This window comes from Ciona robusta, unplaced genomic scaffold, assembly GCF_009617815.1.
Source record: "Ciona robusta unplaced genomic scaffold, ASM961781v2 AP042742.1".
Taxonomy (NCBI): Eukaryota; Metazoa; Chordata; class Ascidiacea; order Phlebobranchia; family Cionidae; genus Ciona; species Ciona robusta.
Window position 1 is genome coordinate 282501 of NW_028323121.1, and position 10000 is coordinate 292500.

Here is a 10000-nt window from a genome sequence, read left to right on the forward strand (position 1 = left end):
CAACCGATAGCCGTGCAAGCCACCCCCGTGGATCGACCTGCTGCGCTCCCAGCGCCTATACTCTCCTGCAGTAACAACCGATAGCCGTGCAAGCCACCCCCGTGGATCGACCTGCTGCGCTCCCAGCGCCTACACTCTCCTGCAGTAACAACCGATAGCCGTGCAAGCCACCCCCGTGGATCGACCTGCTGCGCTCCCAGCGCCTACACTCTCCTGCAGTAACAACCGATAGCCGTGCAAGCCACCCTCGTGGATCGACCTGCTGCGCTCCCAGCGCCTATACTCACCTGCAGTAACAACCGATAGCCGTGCAAGCCACCCCCGTGGATCGACCTGCTGCGCTCCCAGCGCCTATACTCTCCTGCAGTAACAACCGATAGCCGTGCAAGCCACCCCCGTGGATCGACCTGCTGCGCTCCCAGCGCCTATACTCTCCTGCAGTAACAACCGATAGCCGTGCAAGCCACCCCCGTGGATCGACCTGCTGCGCTCCCAGCGCCTACACTCTCCTGCAGTAACAACCGATAGCCGTGCAAGCCACCCACGTGGATCGACCTGCTGCGCTCCCAGCGCCTACACCACCTCCCGCGGTGGAGCCCGACAGCCGCGCATGCCACCGGCGGGGATCGACCTCCTACGCTCCCAGCGCCTATACTCTCCTACAGTGGCCACCGAAAGCCGTGCAAGCCACTCCCGTGGATCGACCCGCTGCGCTCCAAGCACCTACACCACCTCCCGCAGTGGAGCCCGACAGCCGCGCAGGCCACCCGCGGGGATCGACCTCCTGCGCTGGCTCCGCGGCAAGGGGCACCTCGGCACCCCGCAGAGAGCTCGGGAAGCCCGGCGCAATTCTACAACGGCCGGGGGCGAACAGCTTCCACGACAACGAAGCCCGACGTCGGGCCAACATTTTACCATGGTGTAAAACAACCTAGCCTGGTGGGGCCGGCAATCGGTCGACCTCCGCCCGAGCGACTTCGATCACGACCTCGGGGATCTGGCTCCGCGGCAAGGGGCACCTCGGCACCCCGCGGAGAGCTCGGGAAGCCCGGCGCAATTGTACAACGGCCGGAGGCGGACAGCTTCCACCACAACGAAGCAATACGTCGGGCCGACGTTTTCGCTCAGTGTAAAACGACCTAGAATGGTCGGGTCGGCAATCGGTCGACCTCCTACCGAGCGACTTCGATCACGACCTCGGGGATCTGGCTCCGCGGCAAGGGGCACCTCGGCACCCCGCGGAGAGCTCGGGAAGCCCGGCGCAATTGTACAACGGCCGGAGGCGGACAGCTTCCACCAGAACGAAGCCATACGTCGGGCCGACGTTTTCGCTCAGTGTAAAACAACCTAGCATGGTCGGGTCGGCAATCGGTCGACCTCCGACCGAGCGACTTCGATCACGACCTCGGGGATCTGGCTCCGCGGCAAGGGGCACCTCGGCACCCCGCGGAGAGCTCGGGAAGCCCGGCGCAATTGTACAACGGCCGGAGGCGGACAGCTTCCACCACAACGAAGCAATACGTCGGGCCGACGTTTTCGCTCAGTGTAAAACGACCTAGGATGGTCGGGTCGGCAATCGGTCGACCTCCTACCGAGCGACTTCGATCACGACCTCGGGGATCTGGCTCCGCGGCAAGGGGCACCTCGGCACCCCGCGGAGAGCTCGGGAAGCCCGGCGCAATTGTACAACGGCCGGAGGCGGACAGCTTCCACCAGAACGAAGCCATACGTCGGGCCGACGTTTTCGCTCAGTGTAAAACAACCTAGCATGGTCGGGTCGGCAATCGGTCGACCTCCGACCGAGCGACTTCGATCACGACCTCGGGGATCTGGCTCCGCGGCAAGGGGCACCTCGGCACCCCGCGGAGAGCTCGGGAAGCCCGGCGCAATTGTACAACGGCCGGAGGCGGACAGCTTCCACCACAACGAAGCAATACGTCGGGCCGACGTTTTCGCTCAGTGTAAAACGACCTAGGATGGTCGGGTCGGCAATCGGTCGACCTCCGACCGAGCGACTTCGATCACGACCTCGGGGATCTGGCCCCGCGGCAAGGGGCACCTCGGCACCCCGCGGAGAGCTCGGGAAGCCCGGCGCAATTGTACAACGGCCGGAGGCGGACAGCTTCCACCACAACGAAGCAATACGTCGGGCCGACGTTTTCGCTCAGTGTAAAACGACCTAGGATGGTCGGGTCGGCAATCGGTCGACCTCCGACCGAGCGACTTCGATCACGACCTCGGGGATCTGGCTCCGCGGCAAGGGGCACCTCGGCACCCCGCGGAGAGCTCGGGAAGCCCGGCGCAATTGTAAAACGGCCATGGGCGAACAGCTTCCACCACAACGAAGCCCGACGTCGGGCTAACGTTTTAGCTTAGTTTAAAACGACCTAGCATGGTCGGGTCGGCAATCGGTCAACCTTCGATCTTAAGGTCGACCAATGAGGTCAGGAGTCAGGGGTCGGAGGTCAAGTTTAAACAAGAGAGCAACGATTGCTTAAGCCTGTCGTTGGTTCGATATTTAGAAAGTGACATTTTACCTACCAAGGTCGAATGGACTATCGGTCGACCTCCGAACTCAAGGTCGACTACTGGGGTCAGGGGTCAGAGGTCAAGCTTAAACAAGAGAGCAACGATTGCTTAAGCCTGTCGTTGGTTGGATACTTTGCCAGTGACATTTCACCTACCAAGGTCGAATCTGCAAACGGTCGACTATCAACCTCAGGGTCAATCCGCACAACCTGGGGTCAGAGGTCAGAGGTCATGGGTCACGGGTCAGGAGTCAATATGGTCTCGAAAATAGCCTTTGAAAAAAAAAGTCTCGAAAATAGCCTTTGAAAAAAAAATAAAGTCCCGAAAATAGCCTTTGAAAAAAAAAAAAAGTCCCGAAAATAGCCTTTGAAAAAAAAAATCCCGAAAATAGCCTTTGAAAAAAAAAAAAAATCCCGAAAATAGCCTTTGAAAAAAAAACGAAGTCCCGAAAATAGCCTTTGAAAAAAAAACGAAGTCCCGAAAATAGCCTTTGAAAAAAAAAAAGGCCCGAAAATAGCCTTTGAAAAAAAAAAAAATCCCGAAAATAGCCTTTGGAAAAAAAAAAGTCCCGAAAATAGCCTTTGAAAAAAAAAAAAGTCCCGAAAATAGCCTTTGAAAAAAAAACGAAGTCCCGAAAATAGCCTTTGCAAAAAAAACGAAGTCCCGAAAATAGCCTTTGAAAAAAAAAACGAAGTCCCGAAAATAGCCTTTGAAAAAAAAAAGTCCCGAAAATAGCCTTTGAAAAAAAAAAAATCCCGAAAATAGCCTTTGGAAAAAAAAAAAGTCCCGAAAATAGCCTTTGAAAAAAAAAAAAGTCCCGAAAATAGCCTTTGAAAAAAAAACGAAGTCCCGAAAATAGCCTTTGAAAAAAAAACGAAGTCCCGAAAATAGCCTTTGAAAAAAAAAAAAGTCCCGAAAATAGCCTTTGAAAAAAAAAAAAGTCCCGAAAATAGCCTTTGAAAAAAAAAAAAGTCCCGAAAATAGCCTTTGAAAAAAAAACGAAGTCCCGAAAATAGCCTTTGAAAAAAAAAAAAAGTCCCGAAAATAGCCTTTGAAAAAAAAACGAAGTCCCGAAAATAGCCTTTGAAAAAAAAAAAAAAGTCCCGAAAATAGCCTTTGAAAAAAAAACGAAGTCCCGAAAATAGCCTTTGAAAAAAAAAAAAAGTCCCGAAAATAGCCTTTGAAAAAAAAACGAAGTCCCGAAAATAGCCTTTGAAAAAAAAAAAAAAGTCCCGAAAATAGCCTTTGAAAAAAAAACGAAGTCCCGAAAATAGCCCTTGGGAAAAAAAAGAGCAACCCCGAAAGGCTACTCCCTCTTTCGTCCGAGCTACTGGCCGGACAAACCGATAGATCTTGAGGCTTACTCTCAACAGATCACAGTGAGATTACTGCTCTAATGATCACGACACCCCGATCTTCAACTAGGTCGTTTGCGAATGATTTAGCACCCCGCCATTCGAGCAGGAGGATCAACCGACTGCGAGTCCGACACTTGCCGCGGACTCTTCGTTCGGATATGGGCTCTACCGACGACCCTTCGGGCCGACTAACTATGCCTCTCGAGGCCGAGGCACGAACGCATCGTCGCTTTCCAGGCGGGATTCTGACTTAGAGGCGTTCAGTCATAATCCCTCAGATGGTAGCTTCGCACCATTGGCTTATCAGCCAAGCACATGAACCAAATGTCTGAATCTGCGGTTCCTCTCGTACTGAGCAGGATTACTGTCGCAACAACACTTCATCAGTAGGGTAAAACTAACCTGTCTCACGACGGTCTAAACCCAGCTCACGTTCCCTATTAGTGGGTGAACAATCCAACGCTTGGTGAATTCTGCTTCACAATGATAGGAAGAGCCGACATCGAAGGATCAAAAAGCAACGTCGCTATGAACGCTTGGCTGCCACAAGCCAGTTATTGTAACTAACAGTGTGTCCTAGTGTTGCATCGCAGCAGTACAATGTAACTTCTCTAATACACTGAAATGTACTTAAGATTCATATAGTTCTTTGTGACATATAAGTCACATTATATTAATGGTAACTTTTCTTCATTTTTTTACTCCATGAAACTGTAAGTGCCATTTTTTGCGGAAGGGTCAAAAACCCCCCCCTAGCCGCCGGGATTTTTTTTGGAGGCCCTTAGTTTTTAAGTTATTGCCGAAAACGTCATTTGACATTGACTCGAAAAAGGAACCCCGCGGTTCTACGAGCATGTGTAGTCCCGCTGTGCTCTGTTTTGGAGTCGATGTCTAAAAATGTAATGGATAGTAATTCATAAAGTATTCAGCTGTACAATATTCCATTGCAGTTGAGTGTGTACTACAAAATAGCGCATCACTTGATACTATTCATGAATTAAAATTTAAAAATTAAAAATTTGGCTCTGGCTTGAGAATTAATTTCAAATTTGGCTCCGGCTTGAGAATTAAATTCTTGTCTGATCAAGTTTAATTTGTATCTTAGATTGATATGATTAAAGTTTTAATGGTGTCTCATTTTTTTGACTGTTTATTTTAATAGTTAGTATAATTAAAACTACAAGTAGTGTCTAGAAACTAATTACTTAAAAACCGCATGGTGTCGCCACTGACCTAATAGATGAAAAGATAAAAAAGTTTTTAATTTTGTAATTATTTAAACTAGTATTACTTTAAAGCGAAAAAATAAAGTTTAGATTTAACTAACTAACGGTTTGATTATTTTTGTTGTGACAATTTGTATTAATTGTTAGAAATATTAAAACTGCAACTGGTGTCTAGTAACCAATTAGTTAGCAACCGCATGGTGTCACCACTGACCTATTAAATACAAAACGTGTAAAGTTTTTAATTTTCTAAAAATTAAAACTATTAGTTTTTTAAAGCTAAAAAATAAAGTTTAGATATAACTAACTAATAGTGTCTCTATTTTTACTTTGACTGTTTGTTTTAATTGTTAGTAAAATGAAAACTGCAACTGGTGTCTGAAACTAAATAGTTAGCAACCGCATGGTGTCATCACTGACCTAATAAATGAAAAAGGAATAATTTTTTTAATTTTCTAATTATTAAAACTATTAGTTTTTTAAAGCTAAAAATTAAAGTTTAGATATAATTATCTAATGGTGTCTCATTTTTGTTTTGACTGTTTGTGTTAATTGTTAGTAAAATTAAAACTGCAACTGATGGCAAGAAACTAATTACTCAACAATCGCATGGTGTCGACACTGACTTAATAACGGAAAAATTAAAAAAGTTTTTAATTTTCCAATTATTTAAACTTGTATTATTTTAAAGCTAAGAAATAAAGTTTAAATTTAACTAAGTAACGGTTTCTCTATTTTTGTTGTGACAATTTGTATAAATTTTTAGAAATATTAAAACTGCAACTGGTTTCTTAAACTAATTAGTTAGCAACCGCATGGTGTCATCACTGAGCTAAGAAACACTAAAGATGAAATTTTTTAATTTTCCAATTGTTAAAACTATTAGTTTTTTTCAAGCTAATAATAAAGTTTAGATATAACTAACTAACGGGGTTTCTATTTATGTTTTGACAATTTTTTAATTGTTAATAAAATTGAAACTGCAACTTTTGATATAACTAACTAATGGTGTCTCTATTTTTGCTTGGAATGTTTGTTTTAATTGTTAGTAAAATTAAAAGTATAACTGGTGGCAAGAAATAATTACTTAAAAACCGCATGGTGTCGCCACTGACTTAATAAATGAAAAGATAAAAAAGTTTTTAATTTTCTAATTATTTAAACTTGTATTACTTTAAAACGAAAAAATAAAGTTTAGATTTTACTAACTAACGATTTGACTATTTTTTTTTGGAAAATTTGTATTAATTGTTAGAAATATTAAAACTGCAACTGGTTTCTGAAACTAATTAGTTAGCTACCGCATGGTGTCATTACTTACCTAATAAATACAATAGGTGTAATGTTTTTAATTTTCTAAATATTAAAACTATTAGTTTTTAAAGCTAAAAATTAAAGTTTTGATATAACTAACTAATGGTGTCTCTATTTTGCTTTGACTGTTTGTTTTAATTGTTAGTAAAATTAAAAGTTTAACTGGTGGCAAGAACTAATTACTTAAAAACCGCATGGTGTCGCCACTGACTTAATAAATGAAAAGATAAAAAAGGTTTTAATTTTTTAATTATTTAAACTTGTATTACTTTAAAGCGAAAAAATAAAGTTTAGATTTAACTAACTAACGGTTTGTTTATTTTTGTTGTGACAATTTGTATTAATTGTTAGAAATATTAAAACTGCAACTGGTGTCTAGTAACTAATTAGTTAGCAACCGCATGGTGTCACCACTAAATACAAAACGTGTAAAGTTTTTAATTTTCTAATTTTTAAAACTATTAGTTTTTTAAAGCTAAAAATTGAAGTTTAGATATAATTATTGTTATGATATTACGTTAGGTCCCCAATACTTTCTTGTTATAGCGCCACCAGGCGGTATTTGTGAGTCACGTGTGACGTTACGACATTGAATGACATTGACTAAGGTTTTTGTTTTTTTTTACATTATTACATATTACACCGTGACGTTTAAATTACTTTTTAAGATCTGTTTAGTTTGATAAACTTGTTTCTCATTTAATAAACGACCGAAGGACATAACAAACTGGCGACGAGGATAAAAGAAATACGTTACAAAAGTATTCACGCAACTGATGGCAAGAAACTAATTACTCAACAACCGCATGGTGTCGACACTGACTTAATTACGGAAAAATTAAAAAAGTTTTTAATTTTCCAATTATTAAAACTTGTATTATTTTAAAGCTAAGAAATAAAGTTTAAATTTAACTAAGTAACGGTTTCTCTATTTTTGTTGTGACAATTTGTATAAATTTTTAGAAATATTAAAACTGCAACTGGTTTCTTAAACTAATTAGTTAGCAACCGCATGGTGTCATCACTGAGCTAAGAAACACTAAAGATGAAATTTTTTAATTTTCCAATTGTTAAAACTATTAGTTTTTTTCAAGCTAATAATAAAGTTTAGATATAACTAACTAACGGGGTTTCTATTTATGTTTTGACAATTTTTTAATTGTTAATAAAATTGAAACTGCAACTTTTGATATAACTAACTAATGGTGTCTCTATTTTTGCTTGGAATGTTTGTTTTAATTGTTAGTAAAATTAAAAGTATAACTGGTGGCAAGAAATAATTACTTAAAAACCGCATGGTGTCGCCACTGACTTAATAAATGAAAAGATAAAAAAGTTCTTAATTTTCTAATTATTTAAACTTGTATTACTTTAAAACGAAAAAATAAAGTTTAGATTTTACTAACTAACGATTTGACTATTTTTTTTTGGAAAATTTGTATTAATTGTTAGAAATATTAAAACTGCAACTGGTTTCTGAAACTAATTAGTTAGCTACCGCATGGTGTCATTACTTACCTAATAAATACAATAGGTGTAATGTTTTTAATTTTCTAAATATTAAAACTATTAGTTTTTAAAGCTAAAAATTAAAGTTTCGATATAACTAACTAATGGTGTCTCTATTTTGCTTTGACTGTTTGTTTTAATTGTTAGTAAAATTAAAAGTTTAACTGGTGGCAAGAACTAATTACTTAAAAACCGCATGGTGTCGCCACTGACTTAATAAATGAAAAGATAAAAAAGGTTTTAATTTTTTAATTATTTAAACTTGTATTACTTTAAAGCGAAAAAATAAAGTTTAGATTTAACTAACTAACGGTTTGTTTATTTTTGTTGTGACAATTTGTATTAATTGTTAGAAATATTAAAACTGCAACTGGTGTCTAGTAACTAATTAGTTAGCAACCGCATGGTGTCACCACTAAATACAAAACGTGTAAAGTTTTTAATTTTCTAATTTTTAAAACTATTAGTTTTTTAAAGCTAAAAATTGAAGTTTAGATATAATTATTGTTATGATATTACGTTAGGTCCCCAATACTTTCTTGTTATAGCGCCACCAGGCGGTATTTGTGAGTCACGTGTGACGTTACGACATTGAATGACATTGACTAAGGTTTTTGTTTTTTTTACATTATTACATATTACACCGTGACGTTTAAATTACTTTTTAAGATCTGTTTAGTTTGATAAACTTGTTTCTCATTTAATAAACGACCGAAGGACATAACAAACTGGCGACGAGGATAAAAGAAATACGTTACAAAAGTATTCACGCAACTGATGGCAAGAAACTAATTACTCAACAACCGCATGGTGTCGACACTGACTTAATAAATGAAAAGATAAAAAAGGTTTTAATTTTCTAATTATTTAAACTTGTATTACTTTAAAGCGAAAAAATAAAGTTTAGATTTAACTAACTAACGGTTTGTTTATTTTTGTTGTGACAATTTGTATTAATTGTTAGAAATATTAAAACAGCAACTGGTGTCTAGTAACTAATTAGTTAGCAACCGCATGGTGTCACCACTAAATACAAAACGTGTAAAGTTTTTAATTTTCTAAATATTAAAACTATTAGTTTTTTAAAGCTAAAAAATAAAGTTTAGATATAACTAACTAATAGTGTCTCTATTTTTACTTTAACTGTTTGTTTTAATTGTTAGTAAAATTAAAACTGCAACTGGTGTCTGAAACTAAATAGTTAGCAACCGCATGGTGTCATCACTGACCTAATAAATGAAAAAGGAATTATTTTTTTAATTTTCTAATTATTAAAACTAATAGTTTTTTAAAGCTAAAAATTAAAGTTTAGATATAATTATCTAATGGTGTCTCATTTTTGTTTTGACTGTTTGTTTTATTAGTTAGGAAAATTAAAACGGCAACTGGTGTCGGAAACTAAATAGTTAGCATCCGCATGGTGTCATTACTTACCTAATAAATAAAATAGGTGTAAAGTTTTTAATTTTCTAAATATTGAAACTATTAGTTTTAAAGCTAAAAACAAAATTTCGATATAACTAACTAATGGTGTCTCTATTTTTGCTTTGACTGTTTGTTTTAATTGTTAGTAAAATTAAAAGTTAACTGGTGGCAAGAACTAATTACTTAAAAACCGCACGGTGTCGCCATTGACTTAATAAATGAAACAATTATTTAAACTTGTATTATTTTAAAGCTAAAAAATAAAGTTTAAATTTAACTAAGTAACGGTTTCTCTATTTTTGTTGTGACAATTTATATTAATATTTAGAAATATTAAAACTGCAACTGGTTTCTTAAACTAATTAGTTAGCAACCGCATGGTGTAATCACTGAGCTAAGAAATACTAAAGATAAAAATTTTTAATTTTCCAATTGTTAAAACTATAAGCTAATAATAAAGTTTAGATACAATAACTAACAGGGTTTCTATTTAGGTTTTGACAATTTTTTAATTGTTAATAAAATTAAAACTGCAACTGGTGATACAAAAAGTGTAAAGTTTTTAATTTTCCAATTAGTACAACTACTAGTCTTTTAAATTTAAAAATAAAGTTTAAATTTATCTAACTAACAATGACT